This window comes from Propithecus coquereli, unplaced genomic scaffold (genome assembly GCF_000956105.1).
Source record: "Propithecus coquereli isolate 6110/MARCELLA unplaced genomic scaffold, Pcoq_1.0 Scaffold307, whole genome shotgun sequence".
Classification (NCBI taxonomy): Eukaryota; Metazoa; Chordata; class Mammalia; order Primates; family Indriidae; genus Propithecus; species Propithecus coquereli.
The window spans coordinates 2,474,435-2,490,609 of NW_012148697.1; the positions used below are offsets into that span (position 1 = coordinate 2,474,435).

General features: G+C 41.0%; 1 protein-coding gene across 2 annotated transcripts in view; it reads left to right on the forward strand.

Annotated features, from left to right (window-relative positions):
• Window positions 1–7,666: 7,666 nt before the first annotated feature.
• The window catches only part of WDR33 (WD repeat domain 33), a 102,084-nt gene continuing 93,575 nt past the window's right edge, over window positions 7,667–16,175 (forward strand). For both annotated transcript variants that reach the window (XM_012649949.1, XM_012649950.1), the window contains exon 1: window positions 7,667–7,834. The gene's annotated coding sequence lies outside the window, so the exon portion shown is untranslated. The remainder of the gene's footprint in view (window positions 7,835–16,175) is intronic.

Below are 16,175 nucleotides of genomic sequence, written 5' to 3' on the forward strand. Positions count from 1 at the left end.
GTATATATTTTTAGTTGTCCAGATTATTTCTTTCTATTTTTTAGTAGAGACGGGGTCTTGCTCTTGCTCAGGCTGGTCTCAAACTCCTGACCTTGAGCGATCCACCCGCCTCAGCCTCCCAGAGTGCTAGGATTACAGGCATGAGCCACCGTGCCCTGCCCTATTTTTTTCTATTTTTAGTGGAGACAAGGTCTCACTCTTGCTCAGGCTGGTCTTGAACTCCTGACCTGACGTGATCCTCCCACTTCAGCCTCCCAGAGTGCTACAATTAAAGGTGTGAGCCATGGCACCTGGCCTGGATTCATTTTTGTTCATCCTATTTGACAGTTAATGTGCTGCCTCTATCTGTGGAATCATGTCTTTTATGATTTGGGACAATTCAGTCATTGTCACTTTTATTGCAGCTTTTTTCTCATTCTTTCTCTTTTCTCCTTGACTATTATTAGATCTATACCATATTTGGCTTTTTTCTTCTCTCCTCCATGTCTCAGCCTCTCATATTTTGCTTTTGTTTCATCACTTGTTGCTGTATTTTCAGTGATTTCCCAGTCTGTCTTTTCAGTCACTAAGTCTCTCTTCAGCTATGCCTACTCCGCCGTTTAATGTATCCACTGAGAGGTTTTTGTTAACAGCTTTATTGAAATATAATTTACATACCGCAAAGTTTAAGTTATACAAATTAATGGTCTGTAGTATATATACAGAGTTGTGCAACCATCATAACAATCTAAATTTAAAACATTCCATCACCCCAGAAAGCAACTTTGTACCCATTAGTAGTTATTCTCTTGCCTGCTCCCATGCTTGCACTCCCCAGCCCTATACACAGAGTTTTTAATTTCAGAAACTATCATTCTCATTTTATGATGTTTATATCATTTATTTATATCATGTGTGTTTATATCATTTTCTGATGTTCATTTGATCTTTACCAAATCAGTCTGTTCCTCTTTCTCAATGTATTATTCTTTTATTTTGGTTTCTATTTCTTCTTTTATAATTTTACACTTTCTTTTGTTTTTTGTTTTTTGAGACAGAGTCTCCCTCTGTTGCCTGGGCTAGAGTGCAGTGGCATCATCATAGCTTGCTGCAACCTCAAACTCCTGGGCTCAAGTGATTCTCCTGCCTCAGCCTCCCGAGGAGCTGGGACTATAGGTGTGCACTACCATGCCTGGCTGATTTCTATTTTTTTGTAGAGACAGCGTTTCGCTCTTGCTCAGGCTAATCTTGAACTCCTGGCCTCAAGCAATCCTCCCACCTCGGACTCCCAGAATGCTGGGATTGTAGGCATGAGCCACTCGGCCTGGCTCCCTAGTGATTCCATTTCTGGGAATTATCCTGTGTGCCAAATATCGTGAATACAGAAAAAGCTCTACATCCAGAGCTGATTCTCAGTCTTTATCCAATAATAGAGAGATGGCATGTTACATCATGGAATATTCCTCACCTATTAAACAGGAGCCAAATGGTTCACAATCACAATATTTGATGTGGCATCAAGTAAAAATCAGATACTTCAGTAAGTGGACACAAAAGAAGAATATATTTGTCACTCCTAAAGGGACATTTGAACTGTACCCGCCTTCTCATCCAGGTCACGTTACTTTAGCTTGGACAAGAAAGTGCCAAATGCCCGCTTCCCTTTCCCCATGGACACACCAGCTCTCCGTGCTCAGGCCTGCTGACCCCAGCTAGATCTGGGCTCAGCGGCACGCAGGACTCGAAAGTTTCAGCATAGTCTCAACACCTCCTCTTATGCCAACCGCTGTTGAGCCTCCTAGTCGCACAGTCCTGGGGAGGGACCCACAGCTTTTCATCCCAAATCTCGTGTGGGCTTTCAAATCACCTCTGTTTGCATTTCAGGATCAGATGAAGAGCCTGGAAGTTGTATAGACCTCTGTGAAGTGGAAAACTAAACTGTTATCTATATGTCTTGTTCTTGATAGGTAAAAATGGGCTGGTTTAGGCTGGGCATGATGGTGCATACCTGTAGTACCAGCTACTGGGGAGGCTGAGGCAGGAGAATCTCAAGTCCAGGAGTTCAAGCATGCAGTGTGCTATGATCATAACTGTGAATAGCTACTTTACTCCAGCCTGGACAACATAGAAAGACCCCACCTCAAAAAAATGGGCTGGCTTACATAGTAATATATTAATAATAAATAGCTGGTCTCCCAATATAAGATTGCACAGAGCAGCTCTTGGCAAAGCAGATTCTTTAGAGTCTAGTCCAAACTGACCTTTTGAGAAACTCTCTTCTGCCAGTAAACAAATTATCAATAAGTAGGGGTGGTTTTAAAAATATTTAACAACTTAGCCGGGCATAGTGGCTCACAGGTGTAATCCTAGCACTTTGGGGCAACACAGTGAGACCTTGCCTCTATGAAAAATAAGAAAAAATAGCACATGCCTCAAGTCCTAGCTACTCAGGAGGCTGAGGCAAGAGGATCACTGGAGCCAGGGAGTTCGAGGCTGCAGTGAGCTATGATGATGCCACTGCACTCTAGCCTGGGTGACAAAGCAAGACACTGTCTCAAAAAAAAGGAACAAAACCAAAAAAAAAAATCACCAAAATATTTAACAGCCTAAGGGTCACTGGCCTTAGTGCGGTCAGGTGTTAACCCTCTAATTGCTGGATCTAATCCTGGGGAGATGTGGATGGTCAGAGCTTACTTATGGGAGTATTCCAATATTTTAAAAAGTGGTATAGCCCTGGGGTACTCCCAGGCTCAATCTCTCATATATATGTGTGTGTGTGTGTGTGTGCGTGTCTGTCTGTCTGTCTCTCTCTCTCACACACACACACACACTCAGGAACAGAGGCCCTGTAACTTCCAGGTTTATTTGCATTCGAGATAGAGGAGGTGTCCAAATAGAGGAGGTTTCAGGGGACGGTTCTTGAGCCCAGGTGTTTGTGGTTAAGCACTGTTAAGGGTCTTATGTGTCTAATTGAAACTTCACCCCAACCCTTGGGGAATTTTTAAAAACACTCTTGGACAGGCCTTCATGCTCTTACAATCTCTAATGCTCTTATACCTTCTCATTATTTGATATTTTATTAATTAAGGTTTATTGAGTAACTACCATATAGATTGGGATGAAAAAGGGGAACAAGATGACAAGCTTCCAGCTCTCCCAGAGCCTATTCTAGTGGGGAGAGACAGACAAGAAAAGCTGCTAGTTAGATTAGCCTGGGAAGGTGTACTACATTAGATACGGTGTCTGGAATTGATGTCTTTAAGGAGATGCTATTTGAGCTGCCAAGGATGCAGTTACGGGAAAATCTAGGAGGAATGACTTCCAGACCAGGAGTGAATATACCAAGTGGGAAGGCATGCATGGGCAGGGGTAGGGGTGGGGGTGCAGAGAAAACAAGCTGGAGTGGCTGGAGCTTCCTGAGTCAGAGAAAAATTGGCAGGAGCTGAGGTTTCAGATGTAAACAGATCTAAATTATGGCACAAGGGGTTTGGATTTTATACTCGGCACATCGGGAAGCTATTTGGAGGTTCTAAGTAGGGAGGGTGAGTAAGGTCTGATTTTTGTTTTAAATAGTCATTCTGGCTGCTATGTAGAACACAGACTGGAGTCGGGTGGGAGAGGAAACGGATGAAAAGGGGAAGCAGGGACGATAGTTGGGAGACTATTGCAGCAGCTCAGCAAAAATGGCTTGGGCTCGAGCAGGGATCAGCACAGCTTCTGTAAGGGGTGAGAGAGTATGCCAGGCATTGTGGGCTGCTTATAGGTCTCTGTCATAGTCTTTCCTTTTTTTAAAAAAACCCCTTTAAAAATGTAAAAGCCATTGTTTACTAGACTCCAAGCACAGTCTGTCGTATCTGGACTAGAACGATAGCAGTGGAAATGAGATGTGGTCAGATTTGCAATTCGTTTTGAAGACTGAGCCATATTATTCCATTTTACCAAGGAAGAAGCTGAAACTCAGAAAAATCAATATTATGCAGCCAGAAAATTAGAGGTAAGATGAAAATTCCAGAAAAGATTTCAATCCAGGACTATCTGACTAATGGCATTCCTAGAGACAGAAAAATATTTAGGACACACAAGGATGAGGCTTTAATAGTGGCATTCAAATAGTCCCCAAACCAACAGCAAATCCTGGGCTGCAGAATGAACTTTTCCAAGTGCTCCTAAAATTCTGTAAGAGGCATTGCAGTGGAGTCAATGGAGGCCAACATCAGTTCACCGGTGGCAGAGCCAGGGCTCTGACCCAAGCCTACTGACATGGGGTTCAGTGTTCTTTGTCTCTCCCTGCATGCTTTGTAGCACAGACATGTAGTTGCATATGCAGTATTCTAACAAGCGTTTTTGTTTTTTGAAGCATCCGAGTTGTATATTTAAAGATACTCTATGCACTGTCTTTAGTCTTTAATTCAGACACTAGCTGCTTTAGTTTGTTGTTTTTGATTTTTTATTATTGCTGGGTAGAACACATTGGCTTTCTCTGCCTCTAGAAAGGGATGAGAAGGCTGCATTATACAGATGATGGGAATAGGTCGCTTGGAAATAGTCGGTGTTAACCCAATGGGGAGGTGATATATGGAGCTGTATTTATATGTATAAAGGACACTTAAGACACCAGGTACAATGGCACACCTATAGTCCCAGCTACTCAGGAGGCTGAGGCAGGAGGATCACTTGAGCCCAGGAGTTCAAGTCCAGCCTAGGCAATATAGTGAGACCTGGCCTTAAAAAAAAAAAAAAAGAATGGTGATTGTAGCATTATTTGTATTAGTGAAAGACTGGAAGTGACCTCGGTGCCATCATCAGTAGAGGACTGGTTAAGTAAATTATTATTCAACCATACAACAAAACTGAGAAGCTATTTAAAAGACTAAAGATATGTCTGTATATGAACTGAGAAGGAAAAATGTCAAGAAATACTGTCAAAAGAGAAGATGAGGTTTGTACGATATCCTATATGTTTAGGGGAAAAAGTACATGTATGCAATATTTTCTTTCCTTTTTTTTTTTGAGATAGTGTCTTGCTTTGTTTCCTGGGCTAGAGCACCATGGCGTCAGCCTAGCCCACAGCAACCTCAAACTCCTGGGCTCAAGCAATCCTCCTGCCTCAGCCTCTCCAGTAGCTGGGACTACAGGCATGCACCACCACGCCCGCCTAATTTTTTTTTTTCTATTTTTAGTAGAGACGGAGTCTCACTCTTGCTGAGGCTGGTCTGGAACTCCTGACCTCAAGCGATCCTCCGACCTGGGCCTCCCAGAGTGCTAGGATTACAGGCATGAGCCACCGCGCCCGGCCTGTGGGGAACTTCTTGAGGTCTGGTTTATTCTGTTTCCAGAAGTTAGGAGAAATGCAGTACAGTAAGTATTTGCTGCATGAATAAGTGGTTTGTAGACTGACTTACAGGTTCTTTCATACCACCCATCCCTGCTCCTCCTACCCCCACCCCCACCCCCACCATCCATTTTTTTTTCCTCACCATATTCTTTTAGGGGATATACACACTCACGTATCCTAGCTTGGAGTAAAATTCTTTCTTTCTTTTTTTTTTTTCTGAGACAGACTCTTGCTCTGTTGACCTGGCTAGCATGCAATGGTGTCATCATAGCTCACTACAACCTCACACTCCTGGGCTGGTGTGATCCTCTTGCCTCAGCCTTCTGAGTAGCTGGGACTACAGACAGGTGCTACCACGCGCAGCTAATCTTTCTATTTTTAGTAGAGACAGGGTCTGGATCTTGCTCAGGTTGAATCTCGAACTCCTGAGCTCAAGCAATCCACCTCGCCTTGGCCTCCCAGAATGCTAGGATTACAGGTGTGAGCCACCACGCCCGGCCGGGAGTGAGATTCTTGCTTTCCTAAATCTTTGGTGGTTGCTTTCAAGTTTATGATAATTCCTGCCTTCTTGGAATCAAGGTTGAGTAAAAATTAAATTCTTGACACCTGGGGTGGTGTGGGGTTCTGATACGTATTAATCCAGTAGCTTCCGAGTTGAGTCCAAACAAATGGAAAAATGGAAAGAAAGATTCCCCAAGTCATGGGTGGTATAATGCTAAATAATCAACAGGACATAATAAATTGTAAACTGTCACAAATAGAGATGCATTTAGTAACAAATAGTTTGACTGGGCATGGTGGCTCACACCTGTAATCCCAGCACTTTGGGAGGCCAACGCAGGAGGATCACTTGAGGCCAGGAGTTTGAGACCAGCCTGAGCCACATAGCAAGATCTTATCTTGCTATCTCTACAAAAACACAAAAAAATTAGGCATGGTGGTGCAAGCCTGTAGTCCCAGAGCTATACAGGAGATAGGCAGGAGGATTGCTTGACCCCAGGAATCTGAGGTTGCGGTGAGCTATAATGATGCCACTGTACTCTAGCCCTGGCAACAGAGCAAGACTCTGTCTCAAAAAAACCAAAAAAATCAAATAAATAATTTAACATACTTTAGCAACCTGTTACTGCAATAAAAAAAACACACACACCCTCTCCCTTGTGACTACAAAAGCAAAACATGTATTTGAAGAAAATAGTTGTCCTTAAACCCATTTTTATATATTTCCTTGGTTATTTCTAGGCACATAAACAACATCAGCATTCTGATGCCATAAAAACTTTGTATACTCTGTGTTGGACGTGTTTCCATTTTTTTGCTATCATCTAAACCTCAATGAATGGTTAGTACACAAATCTTTTTCACATTTCTGAGACTATCCTTAGGATAGATTTTTGGAAGAGGATTATGGAGTCAAAACTAAGAAATATTTTTTATTTATTTTTATTTTTTTATTTTCCAGTTCTTCTCCAAAGGAAAAACTAAGAAATATTTTTAAGAATCTTGATCCATATTGGAGAACTACTTGTTTTGCTGTTGTATTCTCTGAACTTCATATAAATGGAACCATACAGCAAGCATCTTTATTCATCCAGGTTGCTGCGTTTATCAATAGTTATTTCCTATTGCTGTGTAGAAGCCACTGTATGACTATAGTACAATCTACCCATTCAACTACTGATGGACATTTGGGTTACCACTTTTTGGTTATCATGAATAAAGGTGCTTCGAACATTCTTGTACACGCCTTTGGTGGGCGTATGCACTCATTCCTCTTGAAGTGAAATTTCTGAGGCGCAGGATAAACGTACACTTATCTTTAGTAGAAACTCTGAAACGGTTTTCCAAAGTGGTTGTACCATAAGATAACTCGGTCTGTCGACTAAGTGAAGAAAGGAGATAATCTAGAGGCACAGCTGGCATGGGGCAATGTGTGAACCCTAATTGCGTGCCTGACTCTGCTAGGTGCTTTCATCAACCCGCAGATGAACAGACTTAGCAAGGCGAGGTGCTTTGCCCACAGCGTGACTCTCGGTCGGCCTGGTCAAATAGCTTGCTATAACCACCGCACCGCCTCCGCAGAAATAGCTCATTCAAATTTTGGAAAAAAGGTTCTTTCTGAGAGCATGCAGCTTAGCGCACAATATGAAGAAAACCAGTACTGCGAAACACTCTGGCCTCATTCTTCATCCGGGAGGCAGAGCGGACCTCCTCGCCCCAGAACAAAGAAAGCACTCAACCAAGCCGCGTATGCAGCCAGGCCCGGCCCTCTACTTGTGCACATGCGCGGATCGAGCCCTACGGAGGCCCACGGCTCCGGAGCGCGTGACGTAGCACCGTGCGCCGGTGCGTGATAACGCAAGGGCGTGCGTTCAGTGGCTCATAGGGGAAGATGGCGGCTGCTCCTTTGGAGGAGCGGGATTGAGAGGGGCGGAGGGAGGAGGCCAGGCAGGAGAGGTATTCTCGACAGTGAAAACGAACGCTTTGCCCGCCATTAGGAGCTCTGCTCAACTCCAGACGGTGAGTGCGGCGGCGACAACGGACTGCTCTCCAGCAGTAGGCAGCGGCACTCTCCGCCATTTTCAGGCTCGGCCGTTGCGTGCTTTGGGGGCCTGGAGGGGCGCCTCGGGACAGGTTGGAGAAGCTGGGAGGATCGATTGGGGCGGGTTCCAGCCTTAGGACAAGGGGCTGGAGGATTGAGGCTGACTAGGGAAGGAGGGCATGCTAGGAATAAGTCCCCTCCTGGGACCGGTGGCGACGAGAAGACACAAGTAGTAAGGCAGGCCACAGATAAGACGTGAAGTTTGGAGGGGCGAAGTGCGTTTAAGTAGACTGAGATTTGGGGCAGGAGTGGAAGGAGGTGGGCCTAGAGTTGAAGGGAGTGTAGATTTGAGTGGTTGGTTGAAGGGATCAAGGGAAGTTAATGTGAAACCCGTAAAACAGCTGAAGGTTTGTTTAGCCTTGATGTTATTGTGGTTTGAAATCAGTATTTGTAACAAGGGTAAGGCTACAGCTTGACAGGCAAAGCCCTGCTCTTTTGGAATAGTTATATTCCTATTTGGTTCGCTTTAGACCGTGCTTCCTGCAAGTGTCCTTTTAATAACTCTCTTTTTCCAATTTTAAGTTGTCTTTTGGCAACTGGATATTTAGGGTCTTAGAAAGCATTCCTTTTTTAAATAGAAAATAAATGTTGGTACTTAATTGTAACCTTCGTGGTCAGTGGTCCTTCCGGAGTAAGGAGGAGGAGGAGGGTCGATAGGGAATTCCTTAATTGGATCGGTTTAAATCAAATCTGAAAAATACGAGAGCCTGTAGAGAGCCTGTCGAAAATGTTTTAAAGTAGTTTCTACACAGATGACATTAAGTTTTCTGTTCAGAAACTTTGGAAGACATTAAAGTATGAACAAAAAGCGTGTGCTGAAAGGAACACCTCTTCGGAGGATAGAGTTGCCTTTAAATACATACACTCTGGAGACCTAGTGCAGGCAGTGTTTTTTGCCTGTGAATGTGGTGCAGTGGTAAAGGTATTTATTTCAAACAAAACTTTTAGTGACTGTTAGTTAAAGGGAACATGTTAATTGTTCCCCTGGTAGCATTTTTCTTTTCCTAATCTTAATTACATTTGACACTCACGATACTTTTGCACTTTTTAATGGATCTCCTTGACCACAAGAAGGTACAATACTACGTAGATATGAGTTGGTGCTGAGACCTGAAGTTTGTATTTAGCATATTCAAACTTAGGGAGAAATTTTATCTTGTCTTTCCTGTACTCCTGGGAAGAATTTTGGTAGAAAGTTGGCTTACATCATAGTGCTTTAGGGAAAAATAAATCGTTATCTATGAAGCTGATGTCTCAACTTGCATTCTTTTCTTTGGTTGGTGATAAATACTAAAACAAGATTTTGCCATCACAGTTTTATCTTGACCTAAGCCTTTAATTATATTTTTACCAACCATTTAAGGTGCCTATTCAGAGCTCTCTTTGCTAAGTAAAAAGAAGTCCATATACTTTTCACATTAGTGGGAAAATGTTATTTGATTATTGTTGAAGTTTGAACTGCTTTATATTTCAGAATAAGAAAGTGAGGTTACAGTAAAGCTTTATAACTACGACAACAAAAATATTAATGAAAGTTTTTCACGTATGAATGTATTTATAATCTTTTTGAAGTTGCTTATCAAAAAATTTGAAATTTTACAAGTGTTTTATTTATTTTTGAGAAAGAGTCTCACTCTGTTGTCCTGAATAGAGGGCCATGGCATCAGGCTAGCTCACAGCAACCTCAAACTCCTGGGCTCAAGTGATCCTCCTGCCTCAGCCTCTGGAGTAGCTGGGACTATAGGCACATGCTACAACGCCCAGCTACTGTTTCTATTTTTAATAGAGACGGGGGTCTCCGTCTTGCTGAGGCTGGTCTCAAACTCCTCAGCTCAAGCTGTTCTCTTGACTTGGCTTCGGAGAGTGCTAGACAAGTGTTTTTAGGTAAAGTCGTGTTAACTGGAGCCTGCAGATTAGAAATCTTCATTATAGAAGTATGTTTAATTAACTATCATAAACTGGTAAGTTTTGTTTAACCCTGGATTCCAGATAGTCTTAGTTGTCTACCAGACATTATTCCAAGAATTTTATTTGTGTGGAAACTTGCTGGTAAGAGATGTTAATTCTGTTTTGTTTGAATGGTGAAAGTTTCTCTGTTATAATATGTTGTGTGACAAGCAAGTTGCCTGACCAGGGTTTTAATACTTAAAAAGTATTTTGTCTTTTGTGTTTAGCAGTGATTTAGGTTCAAAACTTTTTTGCGTGAAAATTATTTTTCTTTGGTAACATTTCTCTCCCCATTGCAAAACATTTACACTAGTCCTAGAGACAGAAGCTCTTCAGTATGTTGGAAAATCTGACCTACATTACTCTCATCTTCTCTGGCTCTTAAACATTTTAGTAATTTTCTGATAGTGACTCACTTCATAAAGTTTGTGTTGTACCTTGTATTCATTATTTGAGTGCTTACAAATAGGTAGGGTTGGGTAGTATTAGAAAGGGCATGTAAACAGTGGATGGAAGATGGACCTACGCTTGAACGCCAGGCTCACTACTACCTACCCTTTTTTTTTTTTTTTTGAGACAGGATCTCACTCTGTTGCCCTGGCTAGAGTGCGGTGGCATCAGCCTAGCTCACAGCAACCTAAAACTGGGCTCAAGCGATCCTCCTGCCTCAGTAGCTGGGACTACAGGCTTGAGTTACCACACCCAACTAATTTTTTCTATTTTTAGTAGAGACGGGTCTCGCTCTTGCTCAGGCTGGTCTCGAACTCCTGACCTCAAGCTATGCTCACACCTTGGCATCCCAGAGTGCTGAGATTACAAGCGTGAGCCACTGCGCCCAACTGTACCTACCTTTTTTTATATTGAGTCAGTTAATTTAACTCCCTGAGCTTCAATATCCTTATATATAAAAATGTTAGTTATAAAACTTATCGCAAAGGGGAAAGTGCCTTTGGTAGGCATGTAGTGTATACACTATATATACTGTGTATATGGTAGGCATTCAGTAAATTTTAACACTTTTTTCTTTCTGTGACTGGAATTTAATTTGTGAAATTATTTTCAATTTTTAAACATTAACTCATATCTTTGTTGAAAACCTACTGACAATCTCATTCCTCTGGTAAATTAACTACTTTCTCTGCGTTGTTAAAGCGTTCCGTGTATATTTCTAATTAATGTACTTTGTATATCTTTTCTACTACTTTGTGAGCATGTTGAAGACATACTGTTGTGCTTTGTATTTTTGTATTCCTAAGACCTAAGCATTATGAAAATTGAGGAATGAATACTTTTCTACGAAAATTTCCCTCATGACTTTACAGGGATCCGTATTTCACACAGACCTGGTTTATTTCCGACCTTTGGCTTTTGCTTATGGCCTGTTGGTCGGGATTATCTTCTCCGGATTGCCTTCGCCTTCCTTTCAGACTATTCGTAATCCTGTTCATTCCTCAGAATCCGGCTAAATCTCATCCCATTAATGAGGGCTTCAGGGACTTGCCATTTATTTATAATTTGTCGTCTTTGTGAATGCCTTTTGTTACTTGGTGTCCCGTAGTATCTGGCTGTATGCCTTACCATTTTGAGCAGATCTTTGAGGGGGATAAGAAATGCAAAATTGTGCTTTGGGCTGAGTTTGTTGCATATTATAAGCCCCTGCTCCATACTGTAATTGCTGTTCCACTTAGTAGGATACTTGTAAGGAGCATTTTTCCTTTTTTGGTATATAGGATATTCTGGTAACTTTTTTGCAACTTTATGTTATGAGAAATTTCAAACATACAGAAAAGGTGAAAGAATAATACAGTAGACACCCATATGCCTTCTGTTTGGACTTAACTGTTACTAATATTTAGCAATTTTGCTTTAACTTTCTGTATACCCTCCCTTCCCCAACCATTTGAAAGTAAATTAAAGATACATTCCTTCTCCCCTAATACCTCAGGATGCAGCCTTTTTGAATAATGCCATTTGTTCCTAGACTTTTATACATTTTTATTTCAAACCAGGCTCCAGCTAAGAAAGTTTAAAATCATGTTATCATTATCAAGCCTAAGGCAATTATCATTAAATCTGTAGCATCGTCTTTTTAAAGACGGTTCCATATTTTGGAATTTTCTGATTGCATGCTTAAAATGTCATTTAACTTGTTTCTCTATTCTTTTATTTCTGTAAACTGGAAGTTAGATCTAGAGAGGCTTGATTAAATTTGAGGCAAATATTTTTGGCAAAAATACTTCATAGGTGATGATATGTGATTTATATTGTACGTATCAGGAGGAACAGAATATCTGCTTCTCCAACTTCTAGTGATGGTCCGTTAATAAGGTATAGGGACTGACAGATGTTAGTTTGCCTTATTATTTACAGTGCTAAGTTTACTTGGTTAGTGTGGTGTCCACTGGATTTCTTCATTGTAAAGGTATATTGTCTCCTTTGCAATTATACTTGATCTGTGGGGTGATAATTTTGTCATTGTGTGAGTACCCCTTTACTCAAAAAATGTTTCCCCTAATGATTAATTGTTGGCTGAGTCATTTATTTTATTGGAGGTTTTCTAATTCTGATATTTATTTATTTGGAGACAGGATCTTGGTCTGTTGCCCAGGGTAGAGTGCAGTGGTATCATCGCATCTCATAGCAACCTGAAATTCCTGGGCTCAAGCGATCCTCCTATCTCAGTCTCCCGAGCAGCTGGGACTACAGGCATGTGCCACCATGCCCGGCTAATTTTTTCTATATATATTTTTAGTTGTCCAGATCATTTCTTTCTGTTTTTCAGTAGAGACGGGTTCTCGCTCTTGTTCAGGCTGGTCTCGAACTCCTGAGCTCAAACAATCCGCCTGCCTCGGCGTCCCAGAGTGCTAGGATTACAGGCGTGAGCCCACCGTGCCTGGCCTCTTGTTTTTTTTTTTAATTGTGGTAAAAAACACTTAACAAAATTTACCGTTTTAACCATTTTCAAGTGTTAGATATTTTTAAGTGCAGTGGTGTTATAGTTAACTATATTCACATTGTTGTGCAGCAGATCTCTAGAACTTTTCATCTTGCGAAACTGAAATTTAGTACCCATTAAACACTAACTCCACAGTTCGCAACCACCATTCTATTATCTGTCTCTGAATTTGACTATTTACATACGTATAATTGGAGTCATACACTACTTATTTGTCTTTTTGTGAGTGGCTTATTTAACATAACGTCCTCAAGGGACATCCATGTTAGTAGCATGTAACAGGATTTCCTTTTTATGGCTGAATAATATTCCACTGTACGTATATAACACCTTTTGTTTACTCATCCTTCCATGGATATTTGGGTTGCTTTCACCTCTTGACTGTTGTGCATCGTGCTGCTGTGAACACAGGAATGCAAATATCTCTTCGAGACCCTGCTTTTCAGTTCTTTTGGGTGTATGCCCTGAAGTGATTTTGCTGGATCATATGGTAATTCTATTTAAAAAAATTTTTTTTAAACTTGAAATGCAATATTTGTTTTTATTTTTAAATTTTTCAGGAACCTCCATAGTGTTTTTCCTAGTAGTCGTACTATTTTACAGTCTCACCAACAGTGCACGAGTGTTCTAATTTCTCCACATCCTTACCAACATTTGCTATTATTTGTTTTTTTATTAGCCATTCTAATAGGTGTGAGGTGATATCTTTGTAGTTTTGATTTGATTTGCTCTGATGTTCAGTCATATTGAGCATCTTTTTGTATGCTTGTTGATTGTTTATATATCACGTTTGGAGAAATGTCTGTTGCATCCTTTGCCCTTTTTGTTGTTGTTGTTGGAGACAGTGTCTCAGGGTCTCTCTCTATTGCCTGGGCTAGAGTGCAGTGGCTTATCACAGGTCACCGCAACCTCAAACTCCTGGGCTCCAGCGAGCCTCTTGCCTTAGACTCCCTAGTAGCTGGGACTAACAGGTGTGCGCCACAAGTCCCGATGATTTTTCTTTTTATTTTTCTTTTGCTTTTTTTTTTGGTAGAGATGGGTCTCTCTCTTGCTCTTGCGCAGGCTGGTCTTGAACTCCTGGCCTCGAGCAATCCTGCCACCTTGGCCTTCCAAAGTGCTAGCACTACAGGTGTGAGCCACTGTACCTGGCCTCCTTTGCCCATTTTTAACTTTTTTAGAGACAGGGGTCTCACTCACTCTGTTGCCTAGGCTGGTCTCAAACTCCTGGGCTCAAGCGATCTTCTGGAGTAGCTGGGACTATGGCTGTGTACCACCATGCCTGGCCTCCTTTGCCCAGTTTTTAATGTGGCTATTTTATTTTATTGAGTTGTAGGAATTCTTTATATATTCTAGATATTAACCTTTTATCAGATATATGATTTAAATATATTTTCTCCCATTCTGTGGGTTGCCTTTTCATTTTGTGTCCTTCGATGCAAAAAATTTTTAAGTTTGATGTAATCACATTTGTCTGTGACCCTTTTTTTTTTTTTTAACCTAACAATATACCTAAGAAATCATTCCTTAGCAGTTCAGAGGCACCCCCCTCCCCTTTTTTTTTGGTTAAACAGGCTTTTGCTTTGTAGCACTCCATTGTGTGGATAGTACCATAGGTAATATGTTCACTCAGTTCCTATTATAATTCAAATGGGACATATTTGAGGGGGAAAAGAACTATTATCCATAACAACTATTATGATAATGGGCATAAACTCAGGGCTTCCTGGGCAAACTTAGACATATGGTCACTGTATTGTTAATAGAAAGTATTTTTCTATTTCTTTGGTGTAACAACTTTAAAAAAATTTTTTTTAACTGTGGTAAAACACATGTGCAGCAACTTCTGATTGTTGTTTTGCTGTAGCCAAGATATATTTCCTCACCCTAAGAAATGCAGATGTGAGACTGAAAAATTCAGTAAGTAAGGTTAATAATTTTCCTCAGTATTGCAGATATTTAAAGTCTGTGATTTCTTGTTTTATGTTTCTCATGGTTTATGTTCTTTTATGGAGCTTTTTCTAGGTGGGTCCCAAACTTCTGTTTCGATGACTGCAGTTATTTTTGTCTTATTAGTAATAAGAAACTCCCTCCACTCTTTTTTTTTTTTTTCCCCCCTGAGACAGTCTCTCTCTATTGCCCCAGGTAGAGTGCAGTAAACGTCACCATAGCTCACTGCAGCCTCAAATGGTTGACTTCAAGCATCATCCTGCCTTAGCCTCCCAAGAGTGCTAGGATTATAGGCATGAGCCACCATGCTTGGTCTCTCTCCACTCATTTTTAAAAAATTAAGTACTGTGTTTTTTAAGTTTTACTTTTATAACCCAAAAATAGTAATATTCTATCACTACAGATATCATTCAGTTTCAAAAGTTAGAATAATAAAGGTTTTACTAAGGAGCTTTAACCAGTTTATTGTGGAAATACTCACTACACAGTCACAATTATTTTTCAGTAATAGGAAGGAAATTTCTGCCTTAAGTAGCAGGCCTAAAAAAAGCTTTAACAAAATTTCAGTTTCACATAAAGCGATAGAATTAAACATTTTGCATCAGGCCAAGTACAGTTTACAAAAATAAGCTTTATGAAGTCTGTGGTTCTTGAACTTAAAAGGCACAGGGACATTTGAATTTTTTGTTTCTTTTTATTTAAGGAAAAAGATTTTCATTTTTGTCATATGCTTACAGTGATTTTGTCTCAGAAACAGTAATTTTCATATGATACCATAAAGCATTTGTGCGGACATAATGCTTTCAGTTCCCTGGGGGTGGGGGAGTGTACACTTAAGAGTAGAATTGCTGGGTCACATGGTAATTCTCTGTTTAACATTTGAGGAAATTCCCAACAGTTTTCCCAAGGGGCTGTACCATTTTATATTCCCATCAGCAGTATTTAAGGGTTCCAGTTTCTCTACATCCTCGTCAGGACTTGTTATTGGCCCTCTTCTTGATTATAGCTATCCTAGTGGATGCAAAGTGTTATCTCATTGTGGTATTTATTTATTTATCTATCGATCCATCCATCTATCCGTTTATTTTTGAGACATGATCTGGCTATGTGGCCCAGGCCAGAGTGCAGTGGCTATTCACAGGTAAGGTCATAGCCCATACTGCACTGCAGCATCAAACTCCTCAGCTCAAACTGTCCTCCGCCTTCAGCTTCCCAAGTAGCTGGACTACAGGCGACCGCTCCTGGTGCTCTTTGTGGGTTTTTTGTTTTGTTTTGTTTTGCTTTGTTTTTGAGACAGGATCTTGCTCTGTCACTTGGGCTAGAGTGCAGTGGTGTTGTCATAGCTCACTGCAGCCTCAAACTCCTGGGCTAGAGCAATCCTCCTGCCTCCGCCTTCCAGGTAGCTGGGA